Source organism: Dromaius novaehollandiae, chromosome 7 (genome assembly GCF_036370855.1).
Source record: "Dromaius novaehollandiae isolate bDroNov1 chromosome 7, bDroNov1.hap1, whole genome shotgun sequence".
In the NCBI taxonomy this organism is placed as follows: Eukaryota; Metazoa; Chordata; class Aves; order Casuariiformes; family Dromaiidae; genus Dromaius; species Dromaius novaehollandiae.
In genome coordinates, this window is record NC_088104.1 from 3,921,287 (window position 1) to 3,932,336 (window position 11,050).

Sequence of the window (11,050 nt, forward strand, 5' to 3'; positions counted from 1 at the left end):
TTTTCTTCATATACAAATGAATAGTAAACAACATTTTGGCAATTTTTAGGTTAATCATGTAGAACTGATTACTCAAGAAGAATGCTATTAACATTTAGTCAATTTATACCCTACTATGTGACAAATGAAAATTAATGTTGCTGTTTTTAAGATATCAAATGGGTCATGATTTTAAGAAAAATGATTACCCCTAAAGATAACTGATAATGATGGCTAAAGGCTAGGAGCACCACGCAACTTAGCAACATTCAGAAACAAATACTGTGCAAAAGCAAATATAGCTGAGACTGTTTGCCGACTGCATAGACAGCACTTTAGGCATTATAGGTTGGGTCTTATTTTGTTGTCACTTTAAAAGCAATATTCTGTATTAATTATCTTTGAGTCAATTCTCATAAAAAAGACATGGTTAATAATGTGCAAACATTTAACAACAAAAAGCAGGTTTTTGGGTTTGAATGTCGTATGCTTTTGGTGAAGATCTATCTGGTATTTTATCTTCCGGAATCAGTTCTTGTTGGTAATGATCCAGTTCTGTCTTATCTTGATACTTTAATATTGTTTATTGATAAAGAAATGTTTTGCTATGATCAGTACAGGTGATGCAGGGAAAATTGCTACAGGCATTTGCAACAAGTAGGGGACAGGGGCAATGCAAGCAAAACACGCAGGGGATATATAGGTCTTTAAGAAAATGGTTTTTATTCTAGAAATATATGTTTTATATCATGTGACTGTCTTGAAATTAGACTATATAAAGAAGTTTTGGACAGATGTTGAACGGATATACGTCTTTTTCATACCATATTATGGGGAGAACTGTTATCAGCATGCCGCTGCGCAATGCTGACGTCCTTTAGTGACTCGCACCTTGCTACATGCATACATCAAGTGTTGCTGTGCTTCCCCCATAAAATAATTTTAAAAGGTCTTGACCAAAATCAGAGAATTTTGAAGAATGGGAGAAAATACCCTGCTAATCCAGTGCTCCCTCCACAGCTTGGGCTTCACAGGGAGTGGTTAATGGGAGTTTTAGGACTGGTGTGCATATGCTTTCTAATGGAGGTGGTACATTAGTGGGAGAATTTCCATTTTTGTTTTAAATCACTATTCACATTTTTTAAAAAATGCATTGCGTATTATAGTTTCATCATATGTTACAGACTTATGATTGGAACAAAACTTTTCAATTTTACTGATTTTAATGTTTTTTTAAACCACGAACATTTAAAGGATTTTTTTAGGGGAAATTTATGCACCTTATTGCACATTTAGGATGGAAGACATATACTAGATGCTGGAATTTCCTGTGTGTAACAAGATAGCCAGTTTTGTGCTTCTTTCGAATGATTGCTTTGCTGATACGCTGTTCCAGCCACAGCTACCCAAAACAATCTGTATGAGATATAGGCTCCATTTCAGCTTTGCGAGAGCACCGCCGTCACGAAGTGGAATATATCAGGAACCATACCAGAGATGACCTTTGAAACCCAAGAAGTCCGTGATTTGTGGAGGCTTGTTAAATTTGGTAATCTACATTTCTCATTGCTTACAGCAGCGCTTTCGCTTTACTTCTTCTTCCTGGGGGAGATTGGGTTTGCGTTCTGGCCAGCCCGGGTGTCCAAGTTGGGTGGTTTGGAAGATGAATGGTTTGAAAAGGCTGTAAAAGAACAGCGCTGTGCGATAGCGGAGAGCCCAGTTTCTCCGGAGAGGGGCTCCCTGGAAAGTTTCCAGTGTCGGCACTTTGGGGACGGCGGCCGTGTCGCCGCTGGTTCGCAAGGGGAGGTGGGCAAGGCCTGCGGCTCGCCTGCAAGCTGCTCCCGGGGACGGTCCCGCGCCTGCGGCTGGGAGCGGTGCAGAGCAGGCAGCGCCTCGGTAAACGGTCGGTTTTTAAGGACTGTTAAAAGCATGGGCAAAAAGTTGCATTCGTCTCTAGGCACATGAACCTGGGGGAGTGCATGGACATTTGCTGAGATTTCCAGTTTGGGAGTTTGGTTAGAGATGGGGCCCTTGCAGCACGTGCAAGTGGGGCGTTATTTTCACTTATTTGGTGTGGCCGGCAGTAACACAGATACCCCTATCCGCTCATGCTCCTGCTCGGTGTATTTTAATGTTCCTCTCGCCTTAGTTCATGGCAGAAAGCGGTGCCTGATTTACTGAATGGATGGTCACGTGGCGAAAATATCACTATCAGCCCTCTGGGAGCTGGTTTGCCTGCTGGGGAGTTCTGAGATAAAATCTAAGATATGGGACTTAAATTCTAACGTCTTTATTGACTTGCAGCTTGGTTACTTAAGAAATGACTTCTCTTATACTTGTCTGCCTCGGCTGTAATCAGCAGGCAGTAAAGCGGGAGCCCGCTTTGTAATAGGAGGAGATTTTCCCCTTTTGAGGGCGATAGAATAGGGAAGTCTGGGCAAAGCAAGCCGTCTGTCGTGAACCCGACTGGGTCCCTGGTGCCTATCAAAAATAGCAGATTGCATTGGCAGAGGGATGGCATGGCATCTCTTCTTGTTAAGACAACTTCGAGGTCAGATTTAACTAAGTGGGAAACCACAGCCTTAGTTTTAGTCTCCTACTATTTTAAACAACTCACCTATGCACACCAAGCATCCTGGGAACTCATCAGGTTCTTCTCCGACATGTAGTTACCTCCAGTTCCAGCATTAGAAACTCCTGCCTGCGTTGGCTCCTTAGGTCTTGTCTGATGTGGTACTGCCAAACCATTTTTCACAGGTGACAGAAAGTATCTGCCTCATAGAGAAGATCTTCTAGTCTGTAGGACAAGGTCCTTTCTCTTTCCCGCGCTGCAAAGGAGATCACACTGCTGGTGAGCTCAGAGCGTCCCAGGTGGGTTGAGGTGACCCGTTGCCTGTGGTTGATGCTGAAGGATAAAGTAGCAATCTGCAGTTTGAGGTGTGAACCGTACTGATTGTGAAAAGCAAATTAAATTTTAGGGCCTGTGTTTTCTTAGGGTTTTTTGAAAATTTTCAGCTCTTTGAAGATGTTTTATGCTGCTCCTCAATGAATGGTGGAGTGTTCTTTTTGAAGGTTTAGGCCATTTAGGTCTATGCATAGTTTCTGTTTCATTTACTGACAGTGAAAAGGAGTTTCATAAATTGCTAAAATAGGTAGTCAAAATGATTATCAGGAAAATTCTGGTGCGTGTTTTGCTTGTTGCTGGAGTGCCCCATGAACAAGCCGTAACCATGAAGGGACTCCGAAATGAAAGTAAGGTCAGGTTTCATTGTCAAATTTTTGATTTGGAGAATTAAACTATTCTGTACTTAAAAAACTACCTGGATTCCCCATCATTTGAAGACTTCAGACGAGGGTGAAATACCTTACTAGTTTAAAAGAAAAGAGAGATGTTTTATGCAAGAGTCGCTTGGTGAACTTGTGTTAACTGCATTGAACTATCACAAAACTGCAGTAAAACCTCTAATTCTGTTACGGTAAGCACACAGTGAAAGACTTTTTTTATAAGCTCATATTGGACTTCTGTCTGCAATATTGTCCAAAAATGAACATTTTTTCCCAGAAGCTGAAACAATCAGAGTGATGGGAAGACAGAGAGATGAAAGAAAAGCAAACGAGTTTATTATTTACAAACAAGTGACAAACATGATGAAAGGGTAGCAATTAAGAACTCTCAAAGGTAAAATAAAAGCAGCAGATCTGTTGCTATAAGGGAAAGATAGGGAGTTTCTTCACAAATCAGCAGATGACAAAGTCAAAGAGCAGAGCAGGATGAACGCTTGCCCAAAACAACAACGCGCACAAGTCAGCAGGGTAAATCACAGAGCGGTCAAGCAGGATGAGAACAGAGTCAGATCCACAGTGAAAACAAGCTGGTTGGTCCTTTTCTGCCCAGAAAAGGGTATGACATTGCAAATGTATTGAAAAATGAGCAGAAAACAGCTACAAATATATTAAGATAAAGGTGAGATGACAGAGGTGAGAGAAAGCTGCCTTGCACAGAAGGTCAAGTGGTGCCTGAGGTCACAAGATTTATATATGTCCACCTCCAGCCATTTTAACCATGACGATCTGAATATCATGTATTTCTGTGACTGCCTAACCCTGAGATATATGCAGAAAGGCCATAGCTTAGGCTGCTGGATAGCACAGAAATACTTCTGTTAAAGACTTCTCGTAGGTCCAACATATACCATGAGACAGACCCTTTATGTTCTCTATGTCATTTTAGCTTAGGTATTTTAAAATAAAATAGAAAAAATGTGCACTAAGATCCTAATCACATTTAATGGGCCAAATCCTGCCATTTGTTGTTGTATAAATACGTTTGGATCAGAATCAGCATTTTAAAAAATGTGGTTTATTAGTCTGTTTTTTAGTAGTGCTGCAATGCTGTGCATATGGTCAAGAAACAGCTTCTGCCTAGAAGTATTTCAATGTAATAAAATTGTCCCTTGTTCTTATATCGTATCGACATTTCAGAGGTGTGGTAATTACTAGAAAGCAGAGTCTGGTCTTCATATGCTTACAATGCCTCAAGAAATTAATTAATACGTTTTTTCTTCCAAGAAATGTTTACAACTTCCAGTTCACCTGCCAAACTTAAGTAGATCACTTATTCTAGAACATCTTTCCTGTCTTACTTCTGACTTGCTTTGGAAAGCAAAAAAAGGGCTCCTAAGTCCACAGCAGATTTTCAAAAGATATTTTTGAAAACAATACCTTAGATTAGTTACTAAGACACTGTGTCTTTAAAGACATATTTTGCTGTCTTCATATGGTGATGGTAGTGTTGCTTCTATAACTTTACCAGCAAGTACTGATTTTAGTTAGCAGTGAACCAGTTAAAAGAGAAACAAAGTATTTTTTTTAACCAACTCTAGCTCCACTCAGGCCTAAATTATTATTTTTTCTTCAGAAGCGGGCATTTTAATGTGTCACTTTTCAGTTCCAGCTCAATAAACAACCATTTATTTACAATTTTAAAGCAATCTTCAGCCTAGTCAGGTAAGAATTATTTCAAAAGAATAAAAACATTTTCATTTCCCATCACTGCCAAAAATGAAAAGAACATGAGTTATGAGTCTTGCTGTGTTGTCTTAAGTTGATTACTATGGAATGATTAAAAAACTAGCTGTGCTGTCATAGCAGAAGAGTACATTATAAGTGTAATAACAGCTTAGGGATACAATCCATCAATGCCGTACTTGGAAGAAGAAAAAAAGTTGATCTATTTCTTTGGTCATCATTTTCAGCATATTAGATGACAAATAATTGTACATTCATCAATAACAATAGATTAAAGTTGAAATGATTTATTGCTATTACACTGCTGGTATGATGGAGCACCAGGTCACTCAAGCATTGATGGGGTCTGTATTTAATTTTCACGGGTCTCTTAGCAGAAATAATAGACAGCGAGGAAACCACCTGAAACAAGGTGGATCAAAGTTGGTGACAAGTGATTTGTAGGTCTGCTCTCCATGAGGGGTGGACTGGAGGTAGCAGCTCCTCTGCTCGGCTCGGTGACCCGCTCCGTCAGGCAGCTACGCGCGTTCCCGCTCAGCCAGGCAGCCGCAGAGGGAAAACCCTGAGTGCCGTTCCCGGCGGTCGGGCCAGCTAACGAGCAGAAAATTATCCTGAAACTTTTTCCATTTTCTATGTGAAAATTTTGTCATAAAGCATTTTTCCTCATCCTGAAAGTAGAGTACAAGGAAGAAAAATCCAAAGACGTGAGTTGGCCTCTTGTTAGAAAACACAGAGAACAATAATTTGGTGTGGGCTGATACCAGCTTTAAAACTCAAATTTCGTTTTCCTGAAGAATCTCCCTGAAGAAATGTGCAAAAATCTGGCAATAACTGCGTCATATTACCTGAGGCGTAGAATATCTACCAGGTTAGACCTTGTTAAAAGGTTTCTGCTCAAACATTTTTTGAACTGCAGTTTATCATTTCATCAAGCTCTGAGTAGAAATGGATGGATTTTGAGGACTGTGTGACAGCACCGTGTTTTGCTGCCAGCCTGCCTGCCTCGCTGGCTGCTGTGGAGTCTGTTTTTCTGGAGTTACTGACTCAAAAGTGGGCAAACACGTTGATTGCCTCTGACTGAAGACCTCAGGGCTTCCAGCATCCATTGCTCCAAGAAAATCTGTAGAGCGTATTTCATTCCTGGAAGCCCCTCAACTGCGTTTTTATTTTTTTAATGAAATAGTGAGATTTGAGTTAAGCAAAACTTTTAAGTTCTTGGATTTTGACCCAGTTTTCATGAAACCGAAACTCTGCTGATAAGAAGATGGTTTTAAAGTCAGATTAAGTTTAAAATGATTTCCGCTATTATATTGCTTTTATGAAGAGCCAACTTTCATGGCTAAGATTAGCATTAAAGGCCTTTAAGTGCTGCCTCTGTGTTTATGGTATGGAAACCACCAGTGAGCACAATGGTGAGAGCAGGGACCACTAAGAACCAAGATTTCACTTTCTCATTGGCCAATAATGAAAAAATGAAAAACAGCGACCATTTTCATAGTATCTAAAATTCTGGAATTCCAAAATACTTATAAATAATCATTAATGTACCATGATAATATCTTGGTGAACTGAGAGAAGACAGAGACAAGAACGATCTCTCAGGCCACTACTGACATGTAGTCACAGCTGGGCAGAAGTCAGGAGTCCTCTGTGTGTGTACGCTGTAGGGCCTAGGAGTTTAGGGGTGAAAAGTACTGACCAAATTAAACTACATTATAATTTCCTTAGTTAAAATGTCTCTGAAGTGATCTAGGAGATTTTTTAGTTGGTTTTGATGACCTTTTGTAAGCTTATCTTAGTGCTGTTGATATTTTTATACAGAACAGAGCTCACAAATCGTTCTAAGATTGTAATAATAATAATAATAATAACAACAACAACAACAGTAATATGCACCAAGTTAGTTTCCCTGAATTTGGAAACTTCATTGACTCTCTCAGTAATCTGTCTTGTGGTGTTCATAATTAGTAAAACAGCTTTAATACCTGGCAGTATACCAATGACTTGGGATAATATAAGTGACCGTTTTATTTTAAACTAGCAATTGAATCCACATTATTTTCTCACCTAAAATCTATGGAGATGAATGTCCCATCTGTCCCTCTGGGAGCTCCAGGCAGAGCCTACGTACAATAATACCAGTAAAAGTTAGACTAAGTTGTATGCGATCTTTAAACTATAGAATTATCAAGATTCCTGCTACTTTGAAAATCCATATCTGTCAATAAGTTGCCAAAAGTAAGTGACATGAATAGCAAAACAGTTTTAATTTTCTGTCCAGTCAAATCTTCATGTATCTCACTCAATTTTCCTTCCTCGGTAATCTAAATAATTTCCCACCTTGCTCATGATGAATGTCTTGCCAGTTCCTACTCAGTCCCTCCACTTTACACAACCTAATTAAAGAAAACATTCCATGATTGCCTATTTTTCCTCATGCATGACAACCTATTATTTTTTCTACCACCTGATTAGGGCTTTATTATCCTTGGATTTAGATTGATTTGCTGGGCACTTTAATAAAGCACTACTTAGTTTGATTTAAAGGGCTACAGGTTTCAGTCATTCATAGAATTACTCTTATAACTAAGACATTGTTAAGTACTGTATAGTCTCCCTGAAAAGGGATTTGAAGGTGCCATGACGTAAACTTAAAGAAAAGAGACTCACAGGTGGTGTGCCCGTTGTGTGTGTTGTTAATATTTCTGTTGTGAGTGGTCAGGAGAGGACGTTTTGCAATATTATTTGTCAAGGGTGATAAATCTGTTTCATCATTTCTGTCAAGAATGGATCCTGTGTATTAAAACTACTATAAATATTTTCTCAAGATAAACCAAAACTTTCATATGATTAAATAATAATACATTTATGATGACAAATTACATTTACCATGTGTTATCTGAAATGCGAGACAAAATTGGGTAGTTAAAGTTCAAATGGATGGAGATCAGTTTTGATTTAAAATCCAGGGAATTTTATTAAGTAAATGAGATTTTCATCATTATTTTGTTATATGTAACATTCTCTTCTTTCAGAAATATTACTTATAAGCTTATAGGATGATTTAAAAAACAAGATAGCTGACATTTCAACGAAACGCAGTTCGGTGGAAAAAGTTCAGAACTAGTTAAATGTCACGGTTACGCCTGTCCCTCGTGTCGAGGGCTTCCAAACCACCCGTGCCGGAGGAGCTGGGGGTTGGCATCCGTGGTATCCCCCCTCCGTCAAAGATTTATGGCTGCTGGTGCTTTCACCGAGTCCCTGCTCACAGTCCAAGGCGCAGCGCTGGTTCCCACGGCTCTTGCTTCAGACCTACGTTTTGAGAGGTTTGGAGAGCGCAGCAGGATTTTGCAGCGTCCCGTCAACAGCATCAGCTCAGTAAAGCAGATGGTAGTGAATGAGTATTGGCACGTCAAAGTTTGTTTTCAAAAATGTGGTCGTTTCAGCTTTTGCTACTCTACCTTTTTGTCAGGAAATTTTTCGGCGTCTTGAAAAAAATGAAGCTTTCTTACTTAAAAATGTAAGGGAGCTGGGACCAAGTTTTCTCATTTTACACTGTTAGGACTTGCTTAAACTTGTGGAAAATGTACAGTATAGGAGACTCCAGTTTACAAGCCTGATCCACTTGATGATGAAATTAAACTTAGCCATGATTTTATACCTTGCTGCCTAGGAACGTCAGTGCTTGACATCTAAGGTGTATTGCCATTACAAAAGTGACCTTTGCTGAGCTCGCTGGGTGCAGTCTGGGTGTAGCTGCGTATCTGCGGCTTGCGATAGCTCAGGGCAGGTTGAAAAGCTAATTCGTACCTGGCATGGATGCGTTTTACTAGTAATGCTAACATACCTATAGCTGGACTACGGCAATAACTACTTGGCTTATGCAAAAAGTCTTGGGTCCGGTGCAGCATTTAACAAATCTCTCAGTGGGGGTCATGTGAAGTGACCCATTTTGTACCCTCCTGGTATGAAATTGTTTTGTTATTTTGGAACAACATCTATTTATAACTGGAAAATGGGATAAAAGAAGCTGTAGGATTTTCTCTCTTTCAGTGATACGGAAAATATGTCTTCTGCTTTTTCTCAAAATTGCTTCCTGAAACAAAGTGCTTTCTGTGCTGGAAGAGCCTGGTGTTTGTGGAGGCACTTTGTGCTCCTCCTCATCCCAGTAAATCTGTTAATGCAGCTACTCACATGCTTAAATGTAATCACTTTTGGGTCGAGGCCACGGTGTTCACTCTTGCAGGATTGGGCCATAGGTGGGTGGAATGGCCTGGTCCCACCTGGTCCCACCTGGTACCAGCGGATGGGCGACCACCATGCAGCTCTGCGCAGAGCTGATTCCCTCTGGCTTTGACTTAGGCCGGGATGTTTCGTAGAGCGATACAGACCTTCCTAACAACTCCCCCATGGGGCTTCCCTTTTCTGGGCTGCTTCGTGGAGAATCTGAGAAAATGACAATGCATGAGCTAGGATTCAGGAAAAAAACACCCAAATAACACTCTCAAACAGGAAAAAATCATGGGTTTTGTTTCTGGAGAATAGAATGAGCTTCCTTGAAGGAGAAATAATTTTATTTTGTGTTTGGTTTAATCATTTCCCTGATTCGGGACACTTTCAGAAGTGAAGAAGGGGGTTGTATGTGCATGAAGGCATGCTGCAAAAACAATTACAGTGAAAATAAACAAGAGGATCATATAAAAGCGAAGTTGTAGTGCTAAAGAGACTTGATAGCTATAAACTGGTAGCTATTAGCTTCTAATTACTCTCAAATAATTACTGAATAGAATAGTAAATGTTATTAGCTTACTTTAATATTCGACATAAAACATTGCTTCCAACAATAATTTACTATTTGGTCTGCTTTAATATATACACATGTAAAACTGGGCAACTTCGTAAATGTCCTTAATAAATCCAATTATTGTCTGTTATTTTGCTGAGTCGTGTGGAGGAGACCTACATGCTGTGTGCTCTTATGCTTACTTTAAGTAAAATTTAAATTTAAAATTAAAAGGTTAAAAAAATTTTAAAGTTATATTTAAATACTGAAAAAATTAAAATTCAAGTTGAGAAGATGAGTTAGATCTAGAAGTTTGGATCTGGTTTCCGAAAGCTGGGAGCATCTCTCACGTTTGGGTGTCTGCTGTAAAGTCACTTGCTAGCAAGCATCTCTCTTGGTGTTTTTGACTTTATGGCAGGTCTATGTTATTTAAAGGGAACAGATTAGTTTTTCCTGACTCGGTGACCCAATTTATATTGCATCATCTTCTTTGGAGATATGTAAAATTCTGCGCCTACAACTGCCTTGTGAACTCATTTTTCCTGACAGAAGAGGGGTTGGGTTTTGATATATGAAGAATAAAAGCTTCATATGGCTTTAGGGCACCATGTAACATCCAGAAAAATGTGGAAACCCTCACAGTCCGCCAGTGGAGGTGAAGAGGGATCTATTTATGACAAAAATATAGTTTCCCTCAGATGGCTGCTGTAATATTCTTTTTCTTTATTTTAGCTCCAGAACAAAGAAATAGCCATTGCTATAGTGCCGGATCCCACAGTGAAGTGTTTTAGGAAAGCAGAGCATCAAATAATGATAAATAACATCTGGGATAGAAGGACACTTGCAGTAATGCAAAATACTGTCTTTCCTTTTACTGGAATTGAGAGAAGAGTCTGACGTTATATTACCGTAGGAGTAACCAACGGCTACACCTACTGGCCTGGATCCTTTAAAATATTTGTGTCTAGCTTTTTTTCCAGTGTTTCAATGGAAATTGGGCATCTAAATATTCCTGGAAGTGTCCCCTATAGCATATGGATCTGGATCCTGCTTGCTCTTGCTCCCCGTTTTCCAGAACATTACCCTTTCGGCAGTCTGGGCTCTCTCCCTCAGAAACGGTGAAATAACCTGCATCTTTTTGCTGTACCCACATCTCTTCTTACAGTGCTCACCTTTGTAGAGGTGATTTTAATTAGCTCTGCACTGTGAATTAAGTTTTTAAATTTCAACTTCTGCACATTTCATTCGGTCCATTTCTGG

The 11,050-nt window shown here is 39.6% G+C and overlaps 1 long non-coding RNA gene across 8 annotated transcripts in view; it reads left to right on the forward strand.

The window, feature by feature from the left end:
- LOC112981719 (uncharacterized) overlaps positions 1–11,050 on the forward strand; it is a 150,868-nt gene that overhangs the window by 107,962 nt on the left and 31,856 nt on the right. The window lies entirely within an intron of this gene.